Consider the following 19,685-nt stretch of genomic DNA (forward strand, 5'->3'; position numbering starts at 1 on the left):
AAACTTTTGTGACTGAGCTAGTACCATTCACATGAATAAAGGAGCATCTCCAAATTCACACCCTTTCTTGTCCTGAGACACGGCCATGTGCTGGACATCGTCTTGTGCACAGTGTTCATGTCAATGTACATGTTCCAATAATCTTTAAGATGACAATATGAAGATACCATAAATTTGTGATTTTCAAATGTTTTAGCAGTCTATACATTATTTGGATTTGCATTTACGATTAGTATAACGTGCCTTGCAAGGAACTTCAGAGGTACATCAGGATCCTGATGTTCAAGGAATCAGAAAAAACATGGACAAAGTATCTCTGTACAACTGATTCTACGAACTACAAGAAAAGTAAGTAGCAAAATACTAAGGGCAAACCAGGAAAGCATTACTCTAAAGTTCTCATACACCAAAATAACATTGTCTGTTGATCAGAATAAAGCTCATAACTCAAAAACCCCAAAGAAATTTAAGGCTTACTTAATTAAAAAAAAAGACCATATTACAACTCCATATAAATACAGTGATGAATATTAGAGGAGCCACTTTAATCTAATTTTTACACATTTTACACTGACAAGTAATACCATATATTTTAACTACCACATCATTTCAAAGAACAACTAAAAGTTCCTTTCAATTCTGAAAGGATCCTTTTGACTGAGGGCCTAGAAGATTGATAATCTTCAGCTATGTTGAACACTGCTTTTGAAAACAGAATCATGGTCCACCCATGGTTTAGGACTTGTGCTGTTTCCTGCTAGAACGCATTTTATTTCAAAACATTTCCATCACTGTTTGGGACTTCACCTATACTTAAGGAAGGGAAGGTACTCTTCAAGCAGCCTGTCATTCTCTGCTAGTGGACAGCTAAAGACTACGAAAAGGAGAGGGAAGATGTGGTATTTCCCGTCCACCATTTCCACCACTGCAATTTCTAGAGCAAGAATAGAAATAGTACCAAGAAATTAGGTAATGAAAGAAGACTGAACTCTCCCTAGTTTCACTGTAGTACCTCATTCAGACAGAATCCTTTCATCATCTTCGAGTCCACATAGAAATACCAGCTCAAACAGGTCCTAAGCCATTTTCTTCTGCAAACTTAAAGGCTATACCAGAGAAGGGACTGTTCTGCCATTTGCTTTCTTCTGTTTTAAGAACTCATTACTCAAGACAGGTGAATTTGACTCTCTCTACAGCATGATTCTTACATTGAGGAAACAGCTGCTACATTAAATAACAGCTACATTGAATCAGCTGCTTTAATTAAAATTGTGTTGATTTATTCTAGTTGAGAAACCTGCTCTTGCTGATAAACTCTGATGTTATTTTCTGTTCAAGGATTAAGGTTGAAGCTAATTACTGGTATAGGTCTGCTCACAAGTCTGAAGAGAATTTAAAAACTGACAGCATATTTTTCTTTTGGATTAATATAAAGGACTTACCTCAATTTGCACCATTAATCTCTACAAAGGAAAGGATGGGATTTTTCAGCCACTGGGGTAGACTCCTGACAAAGGAAATCACCTATAGCACCTTCAGAAACGCTCTCCTCTGGAGCTTTGAGAAGCTTTTGTGCTCTATCTGAACAAACATGGCTTAAAGGCAACATGTGATCCAAGATTTAGGTAAATTTGCATTTAATTTAGGACTGAATATTCAATCTAATGTTTTCCAACCACCACCTACTTCAGAAGATGGTACAGAGTCACCTAATTTACTCTTCCAGCCCTGGAGATTCAGTGCTTAGTATTCTAGTCTTATACTTCCCAAATGCAACACTGCTACTCACTTTGGTATGCAAATCTTAGGAGCCAGGCGACAAAAATTTCCAAATTAACAAAAACAAAGTGACTAGGTTTTCTATTTACACACTTCAGACAAAAAAAAAAAAAAATTCAAATGTGTGTTTCTGTAATTGCTAAAGCAACAAATTTTATTTTCCAACTTCAGTTTGCTTGCAAAGCTGACTACTGCCTCCTTATATACCTTCAGAAGATGCCACTTCAAATTTTAAGGCCTGCTTGTGTTTTATCATTTAAAAGAAAAACACTGTCACATGAAGTGACTCTCAGATCAGCTCCTCTCAGGTAGGTTAAGCCCTGTAGTGTGCAGATTGACACACGGTTGTTCTTGGAACACTGACTAATATCGATGTGACCAAGAAAAAGGGCATCTTTTGACACGCAAGCTCTTCACTCTTAGGACTCCATTTTCGCTGCTTAGGCTTGAATTATGAGGACTCCTGCAACAGACTTCCAGGCAACAGGGAGAAAGAAAAACCTGCTAAATTTGCTGACAAAGATTTGTGCTAGACAGGAAACAAGAAGTTCAGCTGCAGTCAGGCTGTGTTATCAGACTGCAGATGGAGGTGTGTAACTAACCTGAGCAGAAAGGCTCTGCTCTATCAGGTGTCTGCAATAAGGTAAAGAGCCCCTGTGCAGCACAATAAAAACCAACCCAGCCTGGCCTGCTGTGTCATCCTCCCAAAGACTCACTATGGCCTCTCACTAAAGCCTGCACAGAGCACCCGCCCACAGCTGGTGCAAACACTAGGGAAGTTTAGGCCAGGATTTTTCCAAATTGACAATTTTAATCAGTACAAAAGTATATAAACTTAAACAGTTAATTTAATGCCATATACATTAACTAAGCGATTAAAAGCTTAGAGTGCTTTAGCATTTAGATTATTTGATTTTCCTTTCAGAATAATCATTCTTGGAAATTTTACATTCATACAGGACATCTGCTGCTTTCCCTTAATTTCTGATGGAGAGACTATAATAACATTTATTTTGATACTGTTTGTTTTGTATGTCACAAGGACTTTTAGGTAAATGAGTTTGTCACTATAAATGCATTTTTTGACCTCTCAAGCTTTTGTTTATTTTCTTAAATCATGGTAGATTTTCTTCAAACAGGATTTCATGGCAAAATGAGGAAATAAAATATAGCAAGTAAGATAGAACTTCACAAAAACAATTCCTGTCATCTATAATGCATTAAAAATACAATACATGCCAAGATAAATATATTTAATCTCTGCACGTTGCAGACAACCTGACTGAACAGAATAAAAGGGGAAAATTATCAAAGGAACATACAGAATCCCATCTTGTTTAGATCCTTGCAATATGGGCTAACACCTTCCCCAAGATCTACAAGGCACCTAATTCTCCATTTTACTCACAGAAGCTCAGATTATTGGATGAACACACATCATCCTCCAGAGAAGTGAAACCCACCTGGAATGTATGGTAGGACAAGGTGGCATATGGTACCATCAGCAAACTTCAACTTCTCTCAGCTTTTAAAAGTGATTTAAGATTACCATTGGCACACCATCTTTAGTGAATCCTTCCTCTCCTTTCCCCTGCCACACACAGTTTACAGCCATGAGGCAGTTTCCAAAACTATGCTCAGCAGTTCTAAACACAAATATGTTCTGCATCTCAGATTACATTCTTATGTGTCTGAATATATATCAGCTTTCATCAACTGTTGATAGCTTCATTACACAGCTAAGATTAAATGATTTCAAACTGTAAAACTTCCCAAGCAGTGCTTGCAATTTGCTCTGAATTGAAGTCAAGTGTGTATGTGCTATTGGAATCTGCTGTCAAACCAGTCTGTATCAAATTCTGATTTCTTTTAATATTTCTAATGTAGCTGTTTTATAACCCAAACAAAATAAAAGTAGCATCTTTCCCACCAGAGTGTTTATCAGACACAGAAGGAAACAGTGTGTTTCTCTCCTTAAAAATCTTCCTACTCTATGTGCAGTCAGCCATGCAAAGGCTGGGGAAGGGCAAGGATCTTGTCTAATCACACTTTCATATTTAATTATTCCAGGCAACACAGAGAAGCACAGTACAAGGGTAAAGCCACAAAGAAGCTTCTATGCACACCTAGGGTGAGCATCAGCAGAACTAATGCAGGGTGGAAAACACCTCCCAGACTGCAATAACAATTTAGTCCTCAAGTTACTAAGGGGAAACACAAAAATGCTGCAAATACCAAGAACATTATTAGACATGATACACTGTCAGATAATTGTACCAAGTAATTGTATCAACCAGAACAGATGCACCAAACTATTCAATTCAGCATCATTGCCCCCAAAAACTGACTGACTTCCTTCAATTTCCTTTCTAAAGACAGCAACATGAACAGTAACTATGGTATCCTATAAGAGGAAAACAGTTAAATTCCCAAGTTGCTGAAGATGAGTAAGATTCAATTTAAATCACGTGAGAAAATAATAATCAGATGAGAGAGATTGTGGATTCTTCTATGGTACAGTATCTATCAATCATTCAGCACTTTCAATACTACTAGAGCACTGAGTAAAACTAACTCATGATTCGACATGTAAGTAACTCCCAAAGTACTGTCAGTAGGAAGCCTCAAAAAGGCTTGAATCTTATTTTTTATATAATTATGCTCAGTGCATTCTGAACAGGGTGTTTCATCTTCTACATCTAAAACTAGTCAAAAGTAATAGACAAAGCCCAAAACCACATTACTAATTGCAATTCCAACTGAAAAAAAAGATTGTCTGCTTTGCCCTCCCAAAGCTTTCCAACATGACCTCTGAAGGGCTCTTGCTGTCAAACCAATGACAATGGTAATCAAATTCAGACTAACTCAAAGCCAACTCCAACAGTTGAAGAGAAACTGGCACTTGTTTTTCAGACCTATTTTAGTATAATCCAGGTTAAGGACCAAGAAATAAAGACCACATTCTTACATACACTCCTGTGAATAACACATTTAATGGTACCAGAAGTGAGCTAAAATTTTGCTTAAAAAGGTAAAAAAAAATTAACTAATTTCAATTCTTTCTAGAGAGAAATTTACATATTTTGTAAATTGTAATCTGAAAAACTGCACAGGATTTTTAATAGGTTCATATAAAAAAAAAAGGGGAGTGGGAGGAAATGAAAAAAGTTGCAAATTTTTAAGACTTTTTTTATAATATCCAGTCTTTTGAACCAAAAGTCATAACATTTCTGAATCTTGGCAAAGTGTAGAAGGACAAACAAGTCACATTTAAAATATCCTGCATATTTAAAATCACCCTGCTGACAAAATAAAAAGAGTACAACATAATGCAGGTGATAATTCTTTCTGCAAAATGCTTTGTTTACCCTAGAAAAAGTTATGATTTGATCTCTTTGGCAGTTACAAAGACAGGACATTGTTCCTTCAGTAATGACAGTTAGAGCTGTGATCACACAAATAAAATTGACAGTAATCAGAATACATTTATACTTGAAAATGTGAGAAACTAGTCTTCAAAACTAACATAAAAATGAACAAAATCTTCCTTTTGTAGTAAGTTCTTGGATTCACTGATCAGTCAGTACACACATTTTATACTGATTAACTCTTCCCCACCATTTTCTGGGCCACTTCACCAGCTGCAGGGGAACAGAGCCTTTGCAATAGCTACTGTAATAAAGGTAAAAAGGATTCCTGTGGCTGCTTCTGAGTGCTGAGGAGAAATGCTACAAAGAGCAGCTCTTCCCACAGCATCTGTACTGCACCAGGCTCTAGAGCTAGGAAACATCCTCTAACCCTTCACAAACAGAAGCTCATTTCCTGACCCACTCACTTGACTCTGCAAGTCACCTCTACTCACCCCACACCCAGCCACATGAAGGACAAAATCAGATCATTCCTAATGACCTTCCTGTGGATATACAAGAGGCATTTCCTTTATGCAGCAGTTTGGATTTTGTTATATGTGCACTGCACTGGTGCTACTGCCTAGCTGAACACAGAAGATATTCCAATATACATGTGAAATTAATTAGTTTTATACTAATCCACAATTCCCACTGCAAGAAAAAAAAGCAGAAGAAAAAGATGGCATACACAGTACTCAGCTTGAACATAACGCTTTTCAACTTTGCTTTCTGGGGAAACTGCCACAAAGCTCCCTAATCCCACAGCCATTCCTTGCTACCCTGCTTTTACGGTGTTCCAGCATAATCAGATAATTAGATTTCCTAGCACATACATTACGAAGTTGATGGATGCTTTTCCCTAACTCCTCTCATTAATTCCCCTTGTGCTGCTGGCAAGTCTGAGCAGAATCTGGACATAGATAAGCAACTGCATTTCAGATTGTCTCAAAGAAAACAAGATATCCATGGAAGCTTTTTTTTCTTTTTCATTTTTGCTCTTACTAGCAAAACAAAACATTAACTCCTGAGGAGTTAGTGGTCAGCTCATGGATCATTGCTTCACATGCAACATTAGGATTTCCTCATCCATGTGGATTCAATGCAGCTCAACATAATCTCACATTTTAGTATCCATTTTCTGGGACTCTTCAGCCTTTACAAGTGTAAATTATTTAGGATAAACAGCACTTCTGATCAAACTTTCACTCCTTTTCTTAGCCTCCTACACAAATACCTTATTCCCAAACCAGAGGCTTTGAGTTCATTTACCAATGTATTTTCTGAATTCTACAAGACAAACTGTTCTTCCTCATGAGCCTATGTCAATATTCACAGAACTGCTCAGTCCCAAGGGCTCATCTGAGCTTCATGCTGTAGCTGATTCAAGGATTAGAGCAAACTCACTAAAGACAAAATAAAGCAATTAAAGGATGAGATATTGCGTCTAACTCCTATGAGCCCCATAGAAATTAAGAATGCTGGTGGATAATATGTCACATTTGGCACAGTGTGCTAATTTTTCATGAAAATTAAACTCACAAACAAAAAAAAAATCTAAGATAAGAAATACTCAAGTATGAATGATGAAATACAATGGTCTATATTTTTTTTTTGTCTTGAACCTTAATAAAACTTTTGCACAGGAATACTGTTCAAACAGGACTGTTGTAAAATCAGTTTATAATTAGTTCTAGCATCTGAGGAACAAAATCACAGCTGACAAACTCAAATTTCATCAGCTACCACACCAAATTGGTCAACTTAAGCAATTTACATGCCAGAACAAGAAAACCAATAGACCAAGTTTCACATATTTTATAAACTTAAAACAGAATTTTAAGGGCCAAGAAAAGAGAGCAGGGGCAAGGTCTCTAACCTGGAGAAGAAGCCATATTCTGTAAGAGTCACATGATATTAAACAACCACTGAACAAACTAAACCACAGCACCTGCAGCAAGGATTAGTTCTTCCAGCTGAGGATCGCAACCACTAGAGGAGGGTGATGCTTCATTAAGACAAAGAGAAAGCACCTGTACCACAAAACACCAGGGTAAAACAAAGCAAAGGGAATAAAGCTCAAACCTCCAACACGCAGAAGTAAAACTTCCCAAGCAAACGTTTGTGCTGAGAGGTGCTAGAAAAGAACAAAACTCCATGGCTAACACCAGTGTGAATTTAGTTCTCACAGCAGCTCCTATATTTGACTCTCTTGAACAGCCCCAAGTGAACACTTCTATATGGTCAGGCACTGAAACTTCCTATTAATGGCACATCTGGGGAGAGGGGCTAGGGACATCCAATTGCTACAGTATATCTCACTGAGGTGGACTCGACAAATGTTATTCAGAATATGGAAAAAAAAAAGATTAGCAGAATTCCTTGTTTAAAAGAAGTAAGAACATATAAGCAGTAATCTTTATTTTTGATTTTTCAAACTTTTGTCAGCCTTGACCAACCTCAAAAAATACCTCTAACAACCAGAACTGAAGACTGAATTGTTTCATGGTTCATTTTTATTGCTTACTGTCTCTGTGAAGGTGGTTTCTGTTTGGTACACTGAGTTCTACTCTGTTTGGCACAACCTTATACTGCACAGTTTGGATGGTCAAAAGTATTTGTGGCATGAAAAACAACACTCTATATAAACAGTGGGCAATTGCATTTCAGTTTGTGATGTTTCATGGGTTTTTACACCAATTTTTTATAACACTTTGCCAAATATCAAGCATAATATTTACAAAGAGTTAATTTAATTTCTAATAATTTTCTAACTTCATACAGTGTACTGAGATCAAAGCCAAGCTTTTTATGGAAGTACAGAATTGCAGGATGCCATTTACAGCCTCAACCTCCAACTGAGCTTCTACAGCAGAACCTAGACCAAAGTAGGTTTGGGGATAATATGCTGATTTGAAGGATTACTCATTTTTCCAAATATCCCATAAAGCAGTAGTGTTTTTGACAAAAATATTCATGCTGTTCAGATGAAGTAATCAGAAGTCTGAATGGTTAATATACTCATGAAAGCTAAAGGAGAAGGCATAAAGGGAGCAAAGAACCTTCTCACTCTTCCTCCTCCCAGGCAGACAACAGCACACCCACATTTTCTTGTCCTCCTCTCACAATACACTTCCCTTTTCCCTTGTTCTCTTCTCACAGTACTATATGGTTCCCATAGTCATCACTGTGACATTTAGCTACTGAACCAAGCCCATGTCAGATGCTTTTCACCGTAAAAACAGTTCTGCTTTCAGCCAAGCTCAGTTATACCTTCTTCTCTTGAAGCAAGGGACCTGAACATGATTGTTTTGCTGGCAACTTTCTGCCATAGTTCTATCCAGCTAGAACTCCACTGGAATGTTTATGCTTAAACGGCTGTAGACTGATGCAGGAAAACACCCACTGAAGTGATTTACGGTTAAAAATTCAGAAGCAATAATGACTACCCATTTCAGCTGGGTTCAACTGGGTTAGGCTGCAATGGAACCAGGAGGTTCCAAAATGGAATCTGAGTCCTACCCAGCAGCTGGCATTCAATACTTAGTAAATGAAGCGTAATTGCAACTATCAATCTATCAGTTGTTTAACTGCAACTAGCATCTCTTTCTGCTTTCCATGGCACATAAGGGATTAGATTTTATCATGAATGACTTACAAATGCTAAACCCCTTGCATCAAATCTGCAAGCCTTTACTGGCAAGGTACAAAATGAACAATATGTATTTTATTAGTTTAAAATCCTAAAGGTATTACATTGTCTTTTTTTTTTTCCCCCAAATAAGGATCACAGTGAAAAGGTTTATTATAATTATTGTTCTTCATTTACAAAGAAAGATCACAGCTATACACACTTGACTCCCTAGACAGTAACCCAGCTGCAACTCACAGCAGTTTGAACATGTAGACATTATGTTTGGTGGTAAACTCATCACCAGTAGATAGCATGTTGGAAAGAATGAGTAATTAGAGATAGTACTTTAGGAATATCATTGTGAGCTCATTCAGATACTTGCCAGCAATTGCAGCTGCTTTTTAGAATTTAATAAAGACATCCGAAAAAAAATCTTGCTTAAAAAAAAAAAAAAAAATCTCTGGACTAGGAGTTTTCCAGAACAACCTAGAGAAAGAAACTGTTTTAATTCCTTGAAATGCTGGCATGCATCCATCTGCTGTACCTGACATGTCATGAATTGCATTACCAAACTGTGTAGTTGTAGTTGTCTCAAATGATGTCAGAATATGCACTGTAAACAAAAAGAAGGAAATATTTTTTTTGCTGGACAACCTTCAGGGCCCAGTACTTTCTCTTGCCATTTTACCACAGCCACCTGCAATGAAAACAGATCTTGCACTAACAAGCTCCAAGCTCCCTCAAGAGAAGTCTCTATGCAAAGTTCTCCATGAAATTACAAAAATGCTATGCATCCCAAAGCATGAACTTATAACTCTAATTTTAAGATGTTTTTGTAGAAGATTGCTGAATTTAGTGGTGTGATCACAAGATGAAGAGGTTTTTGCAATATTGCAGTAACACAGTTAAGAAACAACCAGAAACTACCTATGAGAAAAAGGGAACATTGAAACTTGCATTAATATTCTCCAAAAGATGCTGTATTTTCCAGGATCAAGTACTTGATGAAACTTGATTCTTGATAAACCAGCTGTATCTTTGCATCCCTTATTTATAAATAAATATCTTAGCTACTTAATACTTGAAAGTTGTCAGAGCACAGTTATTCTGTTAAATACGAGCCTTTAAATGGAGCTTTTCTCACTTCTGATTTATGACCATTAACTATATTCCCCTTTCAAAATCATCCAGTAGACAAATCAACATTTTTTCAATACAGTTTCTTCAGACACAAGAAGTGCCAAGACTTGATTGCAAAATCCACAAATAAATCTATATCCCCTCTGTTCCAAAAGTTTTGTTGAGCCACAGTCCTTTGTACTCTAAGGTAAAGAAGACACCGTTCAGAAAAGCGCTGCATGGCAATGCAATACCCTTGGTATATATGTTACAAAGGTATCAGCCACAACCTTGTTTTACTATGTTGTTACAACAATGGAAAAGAACAAGCAACACCAAGAGCCAATGTTTTTCTACAGATGCTGCTAAAATAATCTGACAGTTTAAAAGTTCAAATGAAAGCCAACAAAAATCTAATACAGCTCTCCAAGGGCTATTTAAGTACATGCTGGCTACAGAACCATCTCTACTTCAGAACTGAGAAAATGCTTGGCAAGGAATCCACAGGAAAGGACAGAAACCTCTGCAGTTGGAAATGACACTATTTATAGAAGTTGGATCTTTGGATCATTTGCTGTGTGGAAAGACACTTGCATGAAAAGGCCCAGCCCTCAAGTCTTCTTCTGCAGCTTCCCCTGGGGTCTGTGTGTGCAGGACTTATGGAAGGAGTTTTTCTCTGCACAGTCTGGAAACCGAGTTAAGCTCTCACAAAGCAACGTATTAACACAACAAGTACTTGTCCCTTAACTGCATCAAAAAAAGATTATTTTTTCATTTAGTTTTCAAACAACCTTCTCACCACTTGTAACACAATGACTGGGAGGTAGGTTTCATGAGAAATAGAACAGGAAAACATTCCTATGAAAACCTCGTGAAAAGGAAAGCAACTTAAGGAATTTTTTCTGGTATTTTGCAGGGTGGGGATATTGCAGTGTTACAAAACTGATTCAGATAAACAAACTTATTACACATTCTGGTAAAACATTCTATACTTCAGATTTGTATGAGGAAGAAAAGTTTTACATTCTCATTATCACTGTGTTAGGAGAGAACACAAATCAACTACCTGATCCATAGCCCTGATTAGAACTTCCCCTAGCAAAAAAGCTCTGGATTCCTCACAGAGAGGGTATTGGGAGATTCAGTACCCCCACGGCCCTCTGACAGTGCTATTACAAGGCACTTCTGCTGGTTCAATAGAACTCCTTGTCAAGTTTCTTCAGTATGAAATGGGCAAGGCATTGTTAAAGATTTTCTGTTTCCAACTTTCCAATTTTTGGAAAGCATAGTGCAATGTTCTAAAAATTAAAGGCACTGTACAAGGAAAACTCACGCTACTTCTCAAGCATAGCTAAATGTTGATTTATGCTGAAAAATAAAACAAAAATAAGATAGTTACAAAAAAAATCACAGCAAAACAACCCAAAATACAGTGTTCACATTGATATTAGCTGAAATTGTCATTTGACTGTCTCTGAAGTGAGGCACCTTCAATCTCAATTGCAGCTAATATTTTCTAACTGAAAAGCCACAAAAGATATGCTAACAGAAATCCAAAAGAGAAAGTTGCAGAGGAAACATAATTTCTACCTGGAAACAAAATTTCCATTCCTTCTCCTGTATAATAACTTTAATTTCAGTTGTGGAAAGGATTGTTTTTCTTAATGGCATTAACTTAAATGGAAATGAAAGGATCACATTTTATTTCAAAATTCTCTTAGCTTTGCTTCAAGTGCCTCAAGGCAACTTGTTGCCTCAGACTAAAACCATCTACATCAAGTACAAAGGAAGTGACCTTCTCATACAGGTGCTCTGCATGAGCAGACTGTGAAACTGAAAGGATCTAAGCATTAGAATTAAATTCCTATCCAACTTTCCAGCTGTTGGTGATAACTGCAGGGTAAAAAAGGTTCCACCCAGAGAGTAGGCAGAGCTTGGGATGTATTCAGTTCAAAGCACATTCAAATACTACTGTGCAGATTACTACTGTGCAGCACATTGAGCCACAAAAGGTGGGTATGTAACTGAAATACATGTATTTAAACACAAGGGCCCATGATACTAAATTCATCTCCATGAAAATACTGACAATACTTACCAAGATTCATCAAGTCACTTTCAAATGAGTGACAGATTTTAGTTTCCAATAAATATTAATAAGCTTAAACTGAAAAGTAATCTGTTCTATTTTGGTAAAAAGTGACTTTGAATCTCTGCAGAATACTATGAGGCTGTAGAGTCAGACTGAAAGAAGTAAACTAGCTGATAACTACTTCCAAGTCTTTTATTGCAATCTTACTCTTAGTGATAAAAAAGAAGATGCAAGTACTGTATCACATGCAGCTATGTTATCAATTGAGCATTATTATCAAGAAACCCAAGAAGCCTCACACTGAATTATACAATGTATTTCCAGCACAGGACTGAAAAGATGCCAAATGTGCTGACACTGTCTTAGTGCGGAGAAACTACATGTTTACAGCTGGAAGCAGGGGGATGGGAAGGAAGTAATTCCCTCTGCACTTCTGAAAGAAAAATTACCAGTTTTCATCAGCAGAAAAGGAATGGCAGAAGTGGCAACTGCGCTTTATAGCACTCAGTCTGATCTGTCATTGCTCATGTGGGCTGCCAAATGCTTCAGCCTTTTTGCTAAAAACATTCATCATCACAGTGGAAAAGTGACAAATTGGGAACCAACAGGACTATGCTAAAATGTTTGAGGCTCTGATATTGCAGAAATCTTACAACAAAAGAGAAATCTGTATCTTCACATAAACACTGTAGAAATTCACACCCAAAGAATGGTGTACCCTAGCAGTTTTTGAAGGACTGTTATTTAAGTGAAACAGCTTTGAATTGTATTTCTGTTGCTGTTTAAGAAGTATCTATACACTGAAAACTCAGCCTGCAAAAGACAGAAAATGCATGCAAGGAATTAGGAATCAGGTATGCAAGCAAGATTCTAGAACAAATGAGTGGACAAGAGTAGCTTTAAGCAATACAGACTTTTGACTGAAAAACTGAATACATCCAAAGGAAATTTAAGCCTGTGGTTTCCCAGGCCAGACATCCAAGTTCAACTCCAGCATGACAAGGACAAGAGCTTGCACCTAGCAAGGAACAGAGTTCTCTAGAAGATATAGACCCAGAGGATTGACTTTTCATAACAAGAACGTACTTCGCATGCACACATATTTAAAAATACATATTCATTAAAAAAAAAATCCCAAACAAAAAAAAAAAAACCACCACCAACAAACAAAACAAAACAAACAAAAACCCAAAAAAACCCCAACACAAACCCCAACAAAACAAAACAAAAAACACCAGAAAAAAACATATCCCTGATGCGGGATATGAATCTAGCTGAATCACAATTAAACTACTGTCCTTTAGCAAGAAACAAGTTCTGCATTCAGAGCTCATTAAAATCAAAATAAATTGGATGATCTCAGCAAGGGGAGGTTGTATAAAAACTTTATGTACTTACCCATTCCTGCCAGGTCCCTGATCAAACATGAGTCTTTTCTGAGAGCATCCCCCCACTCTGAATAAGCCTATTTCCCAAAATTAAGCACAGCTTATTCCCTACTTCAGGGGACACAGAACAACCAAGACAAACAGAATCACTTTATTATTTTTATCATTATTGCTGTACTGTACATTGAAGAAGTTTTAAAAGACTGCTTAGTCCCTCTTCCTGTCCTGAAGCAAGATACAAAAATAGATGCCCTTCTAAAGTATCCTTATCCTGCATCCATTGCATCATATCCCCCTGGTCAGAAAATAATTCTGTTATTTACACACAGTAAGTGCCATCTTTTTTCTTGAAAATTAAATTGCTTTTTCCCCCACTTATCCTTGCAAGACTCTCTTATTGAACACTAGCCTCCTAATGATCAAAATAATTAAATCCAAAACCTTAACACTGTGGACTGCTAAATCCACGTCCAGGCTTTACCTTGTAGAATAAACAAATTTAATTAGTTTAAAAATTGCTCATAGTGGGTAGAGACAAATATATTTATTTTCATTTCCCTTTTTCAGACTCCTTTCAAATCTCCCACAATATTTTCCATGTGACACATGATTGAAGTATAGATCTTGCAAATGCTACTGAGAGGCAAATCCCTATTCTTGCATTAACTCATGCTGCTAAGAAAAAAACACTGCTGGAAGTGTTACCTGTAATTAATCATTTAGTTTGACTTTTTGTAATTCTTCAGTTTACATTTGATCAATAAATTTTGCATTCCAAATGCAGTAGTTTATAATGTAACCTTTCTCTATTTAATTTCATTTTATTGATTTCAGAATACATTTGCAGTTCACAGTTTGCTCTCTAACCTTGCCCTTAAAAGTGCTTGCATAAAACATGGAGATCGAATATGTATTCATATAATTACACATTAGCAAGAATGAGCAAGCTAAGAATCTGGTCCATTGTCTGAATGTCTTCCACACACATATGATCTACTGCACTCATTCTTTATTTAATAAAAAGTATTTTGTGCTCTGCATCAAAGACCCATAGGTTGAAATTACCAACCCAGTACAACAGTATAACTTATCAATTTACATCAAGAAAAGATACAGTAAGTTGGGCAATTTTAGGATTCTTTTTTGTAAGCTAAGGAAGACTATGCCCAATTAAAAAAAAAATCAGAGGTGGAAAGGAACCCACTTATTACAGTTCAGTGTAAAAAATCATGATGTTTTCAAGAAAAACAATAGCTTCCACACTGGAGACATTTTAAGTTAAAAGAACTATGTGTTACATTGCTACAGCAAGAACATGATTGAAAATGGACACTGTGTTTTAAGTGTTAGAATGTAAAGTATGCACAGAATTTCTCTTTCCTTTTTTTGGAAGCAATTGTTCAAATAAACACCTTTTCCCAAGGTTATCTGCTAACAACCATAAAAAAGTTGGTAGAACATTTGCACGTTTTTCCTTGTTCTCTCCTTCACTACTTTGTTGTTAAAATAGCATAAAGGTTTAGTGCTGCTATAGGCTCCCAATGCTTTACATTTTTGAGTTAATATGTATCAAAAATCTGACTGTCTCATGCATTTATATAGCCAAGAGCATCACTTGCCAATCTCTAGGCTGAAAACAGAAAGAATGACTACATTTTATTCTCCACTCTCAGCCAAAGTTCAGTGCTGAGCAAGTCAGGTCATTTACAAGCAAAAATAATTTTTCAGACAGGTACTGCTTTATAATTAAGCTGGACTGGATTTTACAAATTCTCATTTTCCCTTATTCTGTGGCAGCCAAAGAGCATCCACTCATCTTTAAATGCCCACTTGACCTAGTGAATTTATGACAGTCTTTTTGAGCAGGCCACATTCCAGCTACTTCTTAATTCTGCATCCATAGCATACTCGCCCATTCTAGGGCAATAGCAACCATTTCCAAGAAAAGTTAGCCCTTAACTGTGAAAAACCAGGAAGCATTCTTTCCACAAAACAAATAAAAAAGTCAAGAGACTTCTCCAGACAGCAGGAAATCTGTTTCAAAGAGAACATACTACTGCTGGAAATAGTGTTTGTGATGAACTTGCAAAACCCAGGTAACCCGTACTAGAAGGAGCATGCTAAATGCTTCTTGGAGAAACAGTAACATGCTACTTCTTCTGTGTTACCTGTTATTTTATTTTAACTAAGTAGGCCTTCTGACCTATTTGAAGTACCTTCTGCAGTCTGGCACCACTTGACTGTGAATTAGAACTAGCAGCAGCTTTTTCAATGGGTTGCTGAGACCAGCAGAGTAGCTATGTCACAAATTGTAGGTAAAGAGCTGCAAGAGCACTGAAGGCTGGAACTTAAAAAACTTTGAAGTTCTGGAGATATAATAAAATGAACAGTCCTTAAGAAAAAACAACAGAGGATACCTTAGACTTGCTCCAAAGCAGTACCTTCAGCTCCAGTGACATTTTCTTCCACTGGCATGTTTCTTCTATTTTGCTCTAAGTCAGAAGGTTCATCCCTTCCAAGGCCTAGGCCAATTTGAAGCAACAGCTAGCTTTGTTCTAAGGGAGAGAAAACAAGTTTACTGTACTTCCCAGGACAACACACTTTTAATTCAGTTTTGATACTCTCTTGCAGGTAAAAATAGATCATTCAAATAATGGAAATTCTTTCTCTTTTTTAAAAATTTAGCACAGACTGCCTGGTATAGCAGCCTGGCATAGTTTCCTTAGTTTCAATGGAATTTTATGATTTACTCTCCAACCATCAGATTCATGGTTCCATTTTCCAGAGCAAGGAAGGGTACCTTCCCAAAGTTCCACAACAACACAATTCCAAATCAGTAGTTTCTTCTTGGTGAACTTTGTGCTTGCTTTCAACCTCACACCAGAGGGACAGGTGACAATACAAAAGCCAGGTGGCAACTTGAATTGGGAAGTAGGAACTGTCTGCATGTGTTCACTGTTGCAGAGTCTGGGCAATATAGACAACAGCAGCTACCTTTTCTTCATGAGGGCTGACTCTTGCTCATATGCCTTAATATAAAACAAAAATAATTAAAAATGCAGACAGTTCCCTATCCCAAAAGGATTCAACTTCCACTGGGTTAATATTACACTGCTATCTACTGCTATTTCAGTAATCTGACTTAAGATTCAGCTGGAACTAGAGATACTAAGGCTGAAGTAGTTATAATCCACACAATTGTACAGGATCATTCACTAAGGACTGGAGTGAATTTTTTATTTTTTAACATAAGTAGCATGAAAACCAAATTAGAATGCTGGGAAATATATTATTTGCATTTATTTATCACAAGAATTCGCAAAGCTACAGTTCCTTGATAGAATGTTCAGACTGCACCTTATATGCCACTCTGGAGAAAGATCACCTGCATTCCAAATAGCAGTTTGTGCTGGTTTTGGCTGGGATAGTGTTAATGTCCTCCACAGTAGCTAGTATGGGAATATGTTTTGGATTTGTGCTGGAAACAGTATTGATGACACAGGGATATTTCCATCATTGCTAAGCAGTGCTTAAGCAGAGCCAAGGCCTTTTCTGCTCCTCACACGACCCTGCCAGCGAGGAGGCTGAGGGGCACAAGAAGCTGGCAGAGGACACAGCCCTAGGGATGGCTGAACACCTCCCTGCCTGTGGAAAGGGGTGAATGAATTCCTTGCTTTGCCTGTGCATGTGGCTTTTGCTTTACCTATAGACTGTCTTTATCTGAGCCCACGAGTTTTCTGACTTTTACTCTTCTGACTCCTTCCCCATCCCACTGCAAGGGACTGAGCAAGCAGCTGTGCAGGGCTCGGTGTCTGGCTGGGGCTAAACCCTGACACAGTTAGTCTGGCACAAACTAAACTTATGGTTTTACAGTTGCTGGACACCAAATACATAGAAAGCACACAATGCGATTTTCTTCACAAATAATGGTATGCTTCTTTGATTCATTTGCATGCGTATGTCCTAATAATTCCAAGTTCAGTACAGGTGCATTACTAATTCCATATTATGTGCACTTTAAATATCTACCTTCCTATGCCTTACTCAAAATTGTATACTAAGTGAGTAGGAATGAAGTATGAAAGTTATTTTAATATTAGAGCAAATTTACTTTTGGTTCCTGATCTACCCTATTGGATTTTTCCTCCTTTGAAAGTTGGAGTCTTTCTTCTTCAAATATTTGCTTTTCTTTCAATTTATCCCAAGCAAAAATGAGTAACAGAGAACAAACAAAATAAAACAGCCCAGAGTAACAAAGGAAATACAGCAGAAATTATCTACAGTGCCCAAAGCTGTGCCAGACATTTATATGCATTAATTTCCTTTCTTACCCTCAGTAAGTGCTTCAACTCGATACTAAAATCTCTGCTTTGGATCTCAAGATTGGACTCAAAATCTTCTCAGGCTTTTAAACTGTAGAAGTCACCCCACTGAAGACAACACAATGACAACACAATATTCTAGCATTAACAGTCTTCATAGTTCAGAGAAATAAACTATGGAGCACTTCTCTTCAACTTTCTGAAGCCCTGAAGGGAAGGAATGAAGACAATGGAGCCAGGTGCTTCTCAGGGCTTTGCAGCGACAGGACTAGAGGCAAAGGGCACAAACTGAACAAAAAACAGGAAATTTTGTCCTTTGGATGACATTGAAACTTGACTGGACACAGATCTGGGCAATTTGCTGTAGGTGACACTGCTGTGAGTAGAGAGGTTAAAGCAGATGGTCTCGCGGGATGCCTTCCAACCTTACTAGTCTGTTGGGAGCTTCACATTTTTCTGTGGATAGGTGTTATACTACATTCACTTTGTTTATATGCTTCAAAAAATCCCCACCAAAGCCAACCAGATCAACAGCAGCAGCTAATTCTTAATCAATGCTCAGGTCAGCCTAGCTACATCTGAAAACAGGGCCGGAAGGGAGCATTGCCTTTTCTATATTTGCTCCTCATTGGAACTTGCATCTGTGGAGAACCAAAAGCAAGTTTTTGGGTTAATTTAAGAATATCTCTTTGAATTTTACCTCATCAATAAATCTCTGTAATGGTTTCCATTTCCTTTTAAGACTGTGGCTAGCAGTAACTATGTAAAAAATGGTTTGCATAAGAATATTCTGAATCAACAAATTAGAGTTTAACACGGAAATAGGCTTTGGAGACAGGTATTAAAGATGAGCATTTTCACTCAACAACTGCTCAGCGCAGGGTTGCACACAGCTCTTGTAACTTTGGCTACAGCTTCTGTATTTACCTTAGAGGTCCACTCTTTGCAGGCATCACAGAAAGCAGGGACTCTGAAACCAGCATCATCTGGTGATGTGGAATCCTTCTCAAGCTCCTCAGGCTTGAGGGCTCAGACGACTCACCACAGGGAAGTACTGCAGCTGCTAAGGGCTCCTAATTTTACTCTGAAGTTTTATTTTAAACACAAAGAACATCTGGGGGAAGAGCAACGCATTTACCATTGTATAATTTTGTAGCTTAATAACTCAACTTCTACTTTAAAAACCAAAACAAACCAACTAACCAACTAACCAAAAAAAACCAAGCAAAAACCTCCCACACGTTTATGAAACACTTAAAATCTCCCCAGAGAGACACAGGCACTGGTTCCCCGGAATGAGGGGACACCGTGAGGATACAACGAGGGCACCGCGGGGACACCGTGAGACACAGCAAGGACACCGCGCTGCCGCCCCGGCCCGCGCCAGGCCAGGCGGTCCCGTCCCCTCAGAGCCCGGCGGGCAGGAAGGCGCCCCCTCACGGCGGGGACCCCTCACGGCGGGGCCCCCTCAGGGCCCTACGCGAACTGCGAACCGCCGGAACTGCCGCTCCTCAGGGGCGGCACAGCCTCTGGTAGCTGCAAAGATTAAAGGACAAATAACACTGGCTTACCTCCAAAAAAGTGCTCGTGTGGTTTTGCTCCCCTGGGACTTCAACGACCAGATGCGGCTCTCAGTCTGATGTCGTCGTGTTTGGTCAAAGGCTTGATGATCTCAGAGCTCTTTTCCAGCCTTAATGATTCTATGATTCTGTGACTTCGCTTATTTATAGTGAAATGACTCTTAAATCTGCAGAGAACTGTCTGTAGCGCTGCTCTGGTTATGTCAGAGTGGGGAAGAACCAGTCCAACCCTTCATCAGCTACAGCAGAAGTTGCACCTGGGGAGAGGCCGCTCCCCAGCGCCCAGGACACGGAGCGGCGCTCCCTGTGCAACACTCACCGCTATCCTGGGACATCCCAGAGCTTGGCTGTCACCCCTCAAAGG

The 19,685-nt window shown here is 38.2% G+C and overlaps 1 long non-coding RNA gene across 3 annotated transcripts in view; it reads right to left on the reverse strand.

Annotated features, from left to right (window-relative positions):
- LOC138116355 (uncharacterized) overlaps positions 1-15,935 on the reverse strand; it is a 59,268-nt gene extending 43,333 nt beyond the window's left edge. Inside the window, exon 1 of one of the 3 annotated variants that reach the window (XR_011154118.1) lies at positions 15,837-15,935. This is a non-coding gene — a long non-coding RNA (uncharacterized lncRNA). Of the gene's footprint in view, positions 1-7,065; positions 7,207-15,836 lie in introns of those variants that run through there. The other 2 variants (XR_011154116.1, XR_011154115.1) reach the window with 2 other exon arrangements.
- Between the last annotated feature and the right edge of the window lie 3,750 nt (positions 15,936-19,685).

This window comes from Aphelocoma coerulescens, chromosome 10 (assembly GCF_041296385.1).
Source record: "Aphelocoma coerulescens isolate FSJ_1873_10779 chromosome 10, UR_Acoe_1.0, whole genome shotgun sequence".
NCBI classification, from domain to species: domain Eukaryota; kingdom Metazoa; phylum Chordata; class Aves; order Passeriformes; family Corvidae; genus Aphelocoma; species Aphelocoma coerulescens.